This window comes from Metopolophium dirhodum, chromosome 6, assembly GCF_019925205.1.
Source record: "Metopolophium dirhodum isolate CAU chromosome 6, ASM1992520v1, whole genome shotgun sequence".
Lineage (NCBI taxonomy): Eukaryota > Metazoa > Arthropoda > Insecta > Hemiptera > Aphididae > Metopolophium > Metopolophium dirhodum.
Genome location: NC_083565.1, coordinates 28,858,732 through 28,870,991, shown reverse-complemented (window position 1 = coordinate 28,870,991; position 12,260 = coordinate 28,858,732). Strand labels below are relative to the sequence as shown.

Sequence of the window (12,260 nt, the reverse complement as noted above, 5' to 3'; positions counted from 1 at the left end):
TTATTGTTTCTAATTTAATTAAACACAATTCACCTTAAGATCTCATAACTAGATTTGGTTATAGACATTTTATAAACAGATTATAAACAAAAAATAATTATACATTAACCATATATTTGAACTTGAATTTTCTCGTAAAGTACATTTTGTGAAATCAATCGAAATTTCAAAATTTCCCATCACTCCACGTATGCCGGGCTTCGTAAAACGCAATCACGTTCTGTGGACATTGAATATTCAAAATCTCAGCTAATATTAGCTGAGGTTCTTCAATATTCTTCCACTTCACCAGAAATGTTAGATTACCATCGATATTCGTCGCCCCAATGATGGTTTCTACTTGGTTACTAGCTGTAGTTTCCGAAACTGGTGAAGTTTTGTTATTCATATTGTCTTGCCTGTAATAAAAATACATCAATATGTTAATAACAATATATCAAAATATCTGTATAATTTATTTTAATTATGTTTGCAGCATTTGACATAAAAAAAGATCAAGCAAATTATTACCCATTGGCCATTACGTTATAACTTCGTCAACATAATAACTAAATTACTTGTTTTTTATACGCATCACCAATAGAAAAAATAAGAATTATTTCAGATAAATGTTGAAATCACAGTTAGTAAATCAATATTTTTATTTTTATTTAAAGTACATTTTGTTTAATTTTTTAAAAATAAACAATTTAAGTATATTCCCTGAGCAGTGTTTGACACAGTAAACCATTAATTTCCATTAGAGCCTAGATAGATTAGTAGGAAGCGCGTCAAAAGCAGGAAAAAAATGATCAGGACAAAAATTGATTAGGATACATGAACGATATATTATAGGAACCAAAAAAACCTGAAACCGTATTTCATTGAAATGCAGGAAAATCAATTTTAGGATAAATAATCTTCAAAAACCGTCAAAATCGGGACTTGTGTTTTTAGAAAAAATAATTTCATGAACAATTAAAATCAAGAATGCATCAGTCAGGAAAAAATAATTTGGAATTTTTTTTTTGTCTTATCTGTTTGGACGAAATTGCATATTAAAACACCAATAACAACGATTTTAGGTATATTGTTGTCATTTAAAAATATTATTCATGGATATAATATGACATTTTTAGAGTATATTGTTATATTTTATACACACAATGATATTTTCAAATGAAATTTTTTTGGCAAAAACGAATTTAACCTACTGTATTAAATACTAATACCTAATACTAAAATAATATCTGAATATCATAAAATATGACTATTTATAACTATAACTAGGACGATTTTCTGTGAAGTTCAACAGTGGGGATGGCTACAAGTATTAAATTTAAACCATTATTGATACTGTTGATAGATCATAGTTTATTATTGAGTAGGCATAATATGTTATTATAAATAATTAAATTTATTTTGGTAACAGTAAAAGATCTAAAGGAGACAATACATTTAATTTCTGATTTGTTCTACACTTGTGCCATTAAAACTCAATATTGTTGCAGTATTAAAAATCTCTTGACATATGATCTGCCCACGAATGTTGTGTACCAGTAGGCAATAATAATCTATGCATAATATTATGCAGTCTAAAAACAAATGTTACAAAATTGATACAATTAGAACTAAAATTAAAAGTGTTAATGCAATTTAACTGAAAAATGTAACTACCCAAATGTACTGAAGTTTATAGTAGTTTACTAACTTTTTAACATATTCCTTATTAAAAACAAATATTTAAGCTCCTTATTATATGTTATAACTAAATGTTATAGCCCAAACGTATTAGTTATAAGTTATGACTAATACTAATCATCGGTTATATACAACGGTAGGTTTATTATATACAATCGATTATATTAATTTATGCTTTTATAACTTTTTATTGTTTAGTTTGTTGTGATTCTAAATACTAACTGTCCTATAAATGGTGGTTCTTCATTTGTATAATTTCCTAGGGTTACTAGTCTTGAAATATAAATTGCTTTTAAAGATATTAAATTTTTTGATTATTATGTTTTATGGGAGTTTTTTGTTTTAGTATTTTTAGATAAATGTTTATTGCAATGATTATTGAATTATTCAATTCAATGATTGTTCTTACATTTAACTATAAATACATTTAAGGGAGGGGGTCGGTGAGTATACTGGGTGCCAAATTTGAGAGCCAGGAAAAAGTCAGATTCTCCTAATTTCTTAAAATATATTAACAGTACCTATTGTTGCTAATTGCTTGTAATTAATGTTTTGTTACACACAAAATATTAATCAATTATTTAAAAACATTACTATCTACAACATAGACATATAAATATAATTATATAAATATCTATATACCCATATATTAATACATATGTGGTCTGCACTTTGCAGTTGGGTGTGAATATTTGATCATTTTATTCTTTTTATTATTATTATTAAAAATAATAATTTTTGGTGGCATTATTTAATCAATTTAAGTTTCATAATCTAAAATTAAAATTAAAAGATATTAAGGACATCAATTTGCATAAAAATGTTCAAGCTGTCAAGAAACACTAATTAAATTGCCGTTTCTTACCACATCATTTTTGTTTTAACTTTTCTGAGAAATACTAATTGAAAACAACATATTTCTGCAAAGGTGACTGGTGAGACATAAATACATAATGTTCTAACGGTTGGATACATATCCTTGCCATAGTACATAATATCAGAGGTCAGGGACACAGCGTATTAAGTTTAAATAAATGCAGGCCTACATCTGTTGTCAGCCTCAACTCTTAAGCCTTAAGAGGTGTCTATTTCTAGGTTAGGTTAGGTCTACGGATGTATACAGCGTGTCCCTTCAATATACAGAACGATTGAAAAATATAAAATTATTTTCATCACTAATTATTGAATTTATTTACCATCAGTATTTATATTTTATTTACTTCTACTCTTTAATTATTTATATAGCAATAAGATTAATTATTATCAATTATATACAGAGTATTTATACAGATTGCAGAGCGCGGGTCACCGGGGTCGACGCATAGTCGACCGGACGTATTTTCGACGCAGTGATACGGGCTACGCATCGATAATAGCCGCGGAGTTCAACATGATAAAGATTATTGATTAATTACATAATGTTATACTGATATACGCATATAAAGCAGCACGTGGATACCAGGAACGGCTACAGGGGGAGCCCTAGGGGCCACAGTCAGCCCCACTCCCGTACTGCGCCATTAGATGTAATAGATCAAAAACCTAAATATAACTGGTTTTCAATATTTAATAAATACATTTAACCGCTATTTATGTCATGTTGACTTTTAAATGTTTATTCCAAAATGTAAAATTATTCAAAAAAATATTAATAATTGTTAATAAAACATTTTACACTTACCCATTGGTCAAAATATAATATTTAAGAAATATGTTAATTATTTTTCAAATGTTTAATACGTTTTCATGTTGTGTGGGTAAGGGATACGTTTTTAATGTTTTTATTTTATTTCGCGAAAATCTGCACTATTCACAGTCTGTAACGAATTCTGACAGCATGGAGACAGCGTGCGTAAATAATGATTATGGTGTGTTAAAACCGAGTCAACGGCAGGTAAATACCCGTGCATGTACGTAAATATTAGTCGTTACTAACCTTGAAGACATGATTGCTTGATGACTTGCGAATGAAACTACCGGAAATAAACGTTCAGCGTCGAGATATTCAAATCAACTGCACGGCTCCCCGGAAAATGAAGTATGTGACTGGAACAACGACGAATAATTCGGTGGTAATGTAATTTGTTTAGGAACTTCGAACTGGAAAAGACCAAACAACTCGGATTAATTGACATACAACTCAAACAACAGACTACGCACAGAAAGGAAACCACTGAACGTTGTAAGCGCTGAAGTATGAAATGAAGTATGTGACAACTGGAACAACGGCGAATGCTTCGGTGGTACTGTTATTTGGTTAGGAATTTCCAACTGAAAAGACCAAACAACTCTGGACATACAACTCAAACAACAGACTACGTACAGAAAGGCACTGCACGTTATGATACAACGCCATGGTACAAGCCCTCGTCGCCACCGCCGTAACATTACTCCCCCACCACTACACATCATTCGCCGTCATAACACCGCTATCCCGCCAACTAAGCAGCCACCGCCGCTGTTTTTATTATGGCACTTTAATATGTAGATACACCCTGTATATACAGTACGCGCATATACAGAGTATCCCGTGAAGATATACCCATTAACCATAGATGGGGGACGAGTTTTTTGTTGTTTTACCTATAAACAAAAAAATTTATTTAAAATCATGAGATAAATGAAAATAAAATGTTGAAAAGTCAAAATTTTCACAAAAAATTAATACTATAAAATCACAAGAAAAACAGCTGATCTATAGGGAATTAATGGAGGATCTCATGATGGAAAAAATTAAACACCGCTCCGTTTCCCCAGACCGCCGGGCCAATCCCGTCGATTCCCTATAGCGCGACCAATCGCGTACCTTCGCGGCGGCGGCGGTCGGTTTTTAAACATTTTCGAAAAATGTTACGCTTTTTACGCTGTTTTTCGACTTTTAGACATTTTCACATAATATAGTTCGTTTGTTTTAAAGGCCGCGTGGTTTGTATATCGAATATATTGGTTTACGTCGCTCCGTAGCTTAATTGTTGAAGTTTTGACCGTGATTTGCATCACAACCGTTATATTTCATAAATAATATAATAATATACATGTTAATTTTACATTATATGACTGTATATTATATATTAGTACCTATAAGTTATTTAAATTATTAGGAATTTAACACATATTATTTTCTTTAAATTGTCATTGTTATTATATCATACTAATTTGTTTTATTTTTCGTAAGTTATTTCGAATGTTGTGTGATTGGGTTTTTGGAAAATACCTTTTTTTCTCTTCACTTATAGCAGCTATACATACTAGACATATATTCTGCAGCACATTGTTCGCTATCTGACTAAGTTACAATAATGTGTTTAAATTTTAAAGGACCATACTTTAGGATCTTTTTTGAAATCATTAGCACCTGATGCTTCGCCAGTGTCAATTAATGAGATGCCTGTATTGAGTACATGTGAAGATCAATTCATAAGTCTAATAGATAATGAAGCTGCTGAACAGTTGAAAATGGTCAGAAAAAATGAAAAATTTACAAGGTAATATGTAAAAAATTCTTACTAAAATCATTTTTAATTTGTAATTTAAATCCAATCAAAAACTGAAAATAATAATAACCTTCCCGATAATACAGATAATACTTCCATGAGAATTGAAGATCTTACAAGGGATATACATGGGCTTATTTTTGAAATGTCTAAGGAAGTTGTACTTCCTAGTTTATATTGGAAGAGTGAACATCTTAATGAACAAAACGCAACAGGTTTTAACCAAAGAGACGCTAATGATGTAACTGTGAAGAAAGTTATTTTTTATAATAACCTTGTGCCAATTATACAAATAGATGGCAATAAATATGAATATAAAATGCCTATTACAACAATGAAAGAGTTAGACGATCTTTTAGAAAAAATAGATAGTATTGAAAAATGTAATGGTAGGGGTGGATTTGTCTTTGAACAATGTATAGGGTATTTAAGGTTAAGGGTTTGTAAAAGATGGAGATTTGCAAAGAATGAAAGTAAAAATTGATGCTAAAAACAATACTATGGAAAGTTTTAAAAATAGAGTGAGTTTAATGGAGATCTTAATTCCTAAAATAAGACACTTGTTCTTTTAAAAACTATAAATGTTTTTAAAATATATTTTTCCATAACTATAAGTTGTCAAAAAACAACATATTTTTAAAAATATATATATTATTTACTTTTTTTTCACTATAATTTTTTTAATTGTTTTTTTGGAGTGCTTCTTAGATGTATTAAAATTAAACGTTGTACGAGTAGTTTATGATTTATAATTAGAGCGCGTATTTGTATGCACTTTCATTTTTATTCTGGTTGATCGTATGTGTCGGTATGTCTAGTGAGCACAGAATTTGTTTCGTAAAATAAATAATTGAACTATGGAACTTTTATGATGCATATTTTGCATATTTCAACATTTATATTTTTGATTAATAACAAAATATATTAATTCACAATTTTACGCTTAGCAGATAACATATACACCTCTATTAGTTATGTGCAAAAGAGAATTAAAAAAGAAAACTAAATGTTACATAACTATGTCTTATGTACCACATTAAGTGACTATGCATACTGGCCTTAATTTTTTTATATCAATTAGCTATTAAAGGTCTAATAACATATTAAGCCTATCAAATCTACCAACTGAAATATAACTATCTACAAAATTATTTTATCAGAAAAGTAACAGAAGTGTTTGAACTATTTTAGTATAATTCTATAAATGTCAAAAACATTTTTTTGGTTGGGTCAAAAAGCTCGACAATTTAATACAAGGTTCCTTATAAGTTATAAGTTGTTATTATTATAACACTTGAGGAATAATAAAGAAATTCATAGGTATGATTTTTTATATAAGTATAGTTAATGACATTTATCAAACTGAAAATTTACAAATTATTTAGTATCGTAAAATAGAGTTACATTGATAATTTTTTTCTGTTTTATGACAAATTTACTTTTTATTCCAGGAAATTAAAGAAACCTAGGTTATGCTCATTCTATGGTAGTTAAAAGTATATATAATTTTCAATTTTTACTACTAGTTATTTTTTACAGACATAATATAAGAAAATTAAGAACAAAATTAGGTATATACCAAAAATAACTACTATAGTAAAGTTATTTTGTTTTCATTGAAAAATATAATTCATGGGTAAATGAAAATTATTTCACAATAACATCATCAAATACGCAATCGTATACAATTTTACATAATTTTATTCAAATTGTACACCATCCATTACAATGACCCAATGTACAGCAGAGTTTCTTCCACTTACTCTTTTTTAAATGATAGGATTTTTTTTATCCATTTTAGTTCAATTTTTCTTTCTATATTAATTTTTTCAATATTTTTTAAAAACTATATTTTTTGGGGTATATGTAGGTTGCATTATAAAGTGAAATTGTTTAGGTTTAAAATAATGCATTTAACAATGTTTTCACTGCATTATATTCACACCCATAATAATAATAATTTAAGAATCAAATTATGTTTTTTTTTAATAGTTATATAATATGTACAGTGAACTTATATCTATGGACTCAAATAAGCAACAAAAAAAAGGTGGGCAAGTGGGTGTCAATCTGCTGCACAATAGGTTACAAGTGGGTCACTCTATTGGATGGTGTTCAATTTGAATAGAATGATATAATATCATTGTATAAGAAAGACAATTCTGAGCGAAGACGGTCGGTCAGCCTATGATATTACTAAATACCTATATTTGATGATATTATTGTGAATAAAGTAATTTATTATAACCAATTTACGTGGAACCTTGTTTTAAATTTTAAATCCTTAGCTCTAAAAATGAACATTTTATACATTTTGAAATACAAAAAATTTTTAAATTTTAAATTAGATAAATGGTATAAAAATTCAAACTTTAAATGCTTGAAAAAAAAATTGTGTCCTGGTTGCCTGTCGCCTGGTGCCGGTTGCCTGTTCGACAGTCATGTGTTCGAAAGTTTATATCATCGACAAATTGTATCTTCGAAAAGCCATGTGTTCAATAAGTCATGTGTTTGAAAGATTATTTGTTGGAATTTAAAAACAAACCTGCTAAAATAATTGGACTTTGAACGTGGTTCGAAATTTTTCTCACACGGAAAACAAGTATTTTATTTTGTGTGAGCAATCGATACGTATAACAATATGCGTTATGCGATTATACTATACATGCTAATATTTTATAACATACTTGACATCCGTAAAAATTTTTTTTTTTGTTGCCGCAGTTGGTTTTGGATGTTTAACTGGTGGTTGGTTTTATGTTGTTTCTGTTGAGGTTTTTGTTCCTGTGAACATTGAAACAAAACCGTTTTAAGGACCATAACAAATAGAAAATGGGTATAATAATTTGTTAACTGAGAACCATTATTACTTATAGTATTTTAAAATATATTAACTAAAGGTTTCTGTATATTTTTAAAATTGTACATTTAAGGTAATAAAGGATAAAAAAAAATTACAATTTCAAGGAATAAACAGTAAATAAACTATTTTAAGAGTATAATTATATTTGAAATAGTATATAACAATTTTATCATTTATCAGACTATTCAATAGTTGAGATTGAAAAATTACTATTGAATTACGTAAAAAGATAACTGATAGTTTGTTTAAAATTTCAAAGCCCCAAAGCATAACAATAACAATTTAATTGTACTAGCCACTATTATATGATAGTCCTTAAAGTTTGTGACATAATAAATACAATTTATATTTAAAATTACATTATAAAAAATTACAAGTTTCAGCAAAATAAAAATTAATTTTTACTCGTGTATTTCTATATTCTGCACAATATATTATTGAACTGCAATTGTCAAAATCTAATAGAAATACAGAATACAATCTGAACATCTTTATAGAGAACAGGTATAATGTTTTTATTACAAATGTTAGTTAATCTAATATTTTTTTATTCACTTAATTCTATCATTTAAATATTTGTATTTTATTACCTGGGTTACAATTATTGTCACAGTTTGTTTTGATTTTTCATTATCTTTCTTTTTTGTATGACAACGCATTATATGGTTACTGAAGTATAAAGACATAAAAATAAATTAAGGGTGTTTATTGGAAAAATATTATTTATAGACATACCTAAAGTGATGTAATTATATTGGAATGAACAAAAACGGCATTTGTATATTTAAATATTTGAAGGGTCTTGTCTTATTTTATTTGAAGCATTACTTCCACCGCCACTAGTGGGACATTCTGGCTGTCCATTAGGTAACATTCCGTATTTATCTTGTAGGTTGGTCAATATTGCATTTTTAACAAGTTTCAGATCATTTTGCAGATAGTCCATAGGAGTGAGAAGGGATGTGCATTTCATGCACATGTGATCCGTACACGTGACAATAATAACACATTCTTCTCCCATAAGTTCTCCAATCTTTTCTGGGTATGATACATAACTGTGTGGTGTAAAGCTTGAACATATACGAGTTTTTTCCCCACACAATGTTACATTACAAATAAAACAAAGAACTGGCATCGTATCTGAAAATTAATTCGATCAAGCCAATAATACTGAAGGTAGGTTCTACAACCGATTAATCCATTCAAACTATTTAGTTAGTACAATAGTACAATCCATTGGACTAATATATAAAGCAATTACTATGTATTTTACCTACTTACTTATTTCGTGGTTCCTTCAATACTGTTATAAATCATGTTTACTGTATGTCTATACTTTCTATTGGCAATGTTGCTACTTTTACAAATTATAAAAAGTCTATAGCTTATATCAATAATATGAAGTACTTAGTTGATTCCCCTGTTAATTCAATGTAGATTTTCAACCGTTTGATAAGTACCTAATCTAACAGTTTTTTTTTTTTTTGTTGAATGAATAGATTATTGCGTATATCATCAAGGTAACACTTTTTTTCTTAACGCCTATAAGGGATGGTCGTGCTGTAAATAGGAATCTACCGATTTTACTGAATTTCTTAATATAAAGATCTTACACTTGACACTATTATTACTATACTTTATTACATTAATATTACCCATGTGTTTAAATATTTATATGTTTAAGGGCTGCACAAAGGGTTACCAGAGCAGTAAAAAGCCAAGAGTCCAAAAAGCTTGAATATTAAGCCCCATACCATTTTCGTTACTGAGACTGACAGCTTATTTGCCATTAATAAATGTAAGACCGACCATATACTCAACTCACTTACAACAAAGGACAGCTACTTCCATAAACGATTTCTAATAAAAATTATACAAATAGTTAAACTGATATTTTAATTGGTACTATAAGAAAAAAAAATGGATGATAACAGGTTAGGTCATTTCAATTCATGTTTAATTTTAAAAAATGTATATACATCGTCTTTATTAACAATATCAAAATATTATAGGCTTATATAGGTGCTGGAAAAGGGAATATTTCTTGTGACCATCATCCCGGTACATCTATATTCTATGAGGGTATAAAACATTGGTCCAGTTGTAATAAAAAGTCATCAGAATTCCATGCGTTTTTAGAACAAGTTGGGCGTTTTCAAGGAAAACAATATTGGATTAAAGAATTAGTTATTTTCTGTAATTTTTATTTTTGTTATAAAAGTAAAAAATATTCAATGATTTGTGTTTCAGAAAATTTAAGGACATTTAACCTAACCTAACCTGCCGTTTAGACTGGCATCAGAGTGGACCTTGGGTTGTAATATCAATCTTTGCCAAGAAATATGATCTAAACAATCTTTAAATTCAGGAAAAAATGACAAACATAAAAAATTCATATGTCTTTGTTGAAAGAGTTGACTTTGGTCCATTTAAATATATAGTAGTTTAAGTATTGCATATTTCCCAATTTCAACTAAATCATTGGTATACTACATATTCATCAGTAAACTATTTAGCTCAAAAAATTTAAACGAGAACAACAATTGTAGGTACCAAATTTACCATTTTGTTATAAATAATAACATAAAATATAACTTACCAAAATTCAATGATTTTATATTTCCAATTTCATTTCTTTGAGATGATAAACTAATGTCATTTAAAGTTATATGTATAATAATAATATACTGATATTACACAAAGAAACTACTTAAAAATACTTCATGAATATGTTAATTGAAATTAGGTAATACTATACTAATATAGAAATATATGTTTAATAAATCTTTTATATATTCGCCTGCTTGCCTTTAGAACGTAGCTAGTATATAGATACCATTACTCTATAGTCCATTGTCCAAAAAAAAAAAAAACACATATACTAAAATAGTAAATAGAATGAATATATACGTAAAATTAAAATTAAAATTATAATATTAAATTCTTATTATTATTTATTAAAAGTAATAACACACATGTGACAGGCACAACCGCACAACTTTCAACTTAACAGTTTTCAAGACTAAACACTCAAGAGTCAAGACTTTAAACACTGTAATACATAATATTTTATAATATTAACTGATATTATATGATATACATATATGAGGGTGCCAGTCGAAATTCCCATTTATGATATATCCATCACAATGTAATTACAAAAAATTATTTTCACATTGATTTGACAAACTCCCTGTTACAATTATTATAATATGATTAGGCTGTTGATTGTTGTATACATTTTAGAACACTATTCTTGGCCCCCATTTATTATTTAGCCATGGTAATGATTTTATAATATTATTAAATCAACTCGTAGAGTGATAAAGGTACTCCATAGGCTATTAACAATAAGTTTTAAAACTACAGTATAATTATAGTATATCCATCTAATTTTAAGCTATACGTAGATTTTTATTATAAAATATAGGTGATAATAACAATTCTAAAATGTGAAAAATACTAAAAACCAATTTAACTCAAGTTAAAATGTTGTAAATGTTAGGTAATAAGTTTTTATTTTGTTTCAATATTATTAAGATATTTATATTATATAATATAGTTTTATTTTTTTGCTTTGCTTATTAAATAATTTATATTAATATAGATTATATGTATATAATATAATATATAAATTATGCTTATTGTTTTGAAAAATATAATTAATTGAACATAAGTCATCTATATTATAAGCTTGTAAGTTGTTTATTTTGTTTTAATTGGAAAGTAACTTATATAGATATATTATGTGTGTACAAATTTATATTATATATAACATTAATGTATAGGAGTTATCTAGAAATTTGTTAATATTTTAAAATATATTTTTTGTTTAAATTATTTATATAAACAAATATAACTTTAAAAGACGATTAAATATTGTTAACACTAGTATATTTGATGTTAATTTTTTTTAAATATGAAACACATTACTTTTTTTATAAAAATATGTTTCTATTAATACACTTAATCAGTGTTGGGTAAATTACTTTTAAAAAGTAATGAAATTACGTTACTCATTTCTTCAATTATTTTTATTTAAATTACATTTGCGTTACCTAAATTTTTTTTATCGCTTTACATTACCTTTTCATTAATAATGTAGTGTGTTACAAATAACAATACTTTTTTATCATTAATTAATTTTAAACGTTAAATCTATACTAAACTAATAATTGACGTATTAGTCATGAACAAATCATAGAATTGCAAAGATCATGACA

At 27.4% G+C, this 12,260-nt stretch overlaps 1 long non-coding RNA gene and 1 pseudogene across 1 annotated transcript; one reads left to right on the top strand and one right to left on the bottom strand.

Moving 5' to 3' along the window:
* The first annotated feature begins 3,517 nt into the window (after window positions 1-3,517).
* LOC132947641 (uncharacterized) lies at window positions 3,518-5,746 on the top strand (annotated as a pseudogene).
* A 2,112-nt stretch (window positions 5,747-7,858) lies between these two features.
* Window positions 7,859-10,774, bottom strand: LOC132947139 (uncharacterized). Its single transcript, XR_009664844.1, has 3 exons — window positions 8,773-10,774; window positions 8,628-8,706; window positions 7,859-7,958 (listed from the first exon to the last, which is right to left on the bottom strand). It is a non-coding gene; the product is annotated as an uncharacterized LOC132947139 (long non-coding RNA).
* Window positions 10,775-12,260: the final 1,486 nt, after the last annotated feature.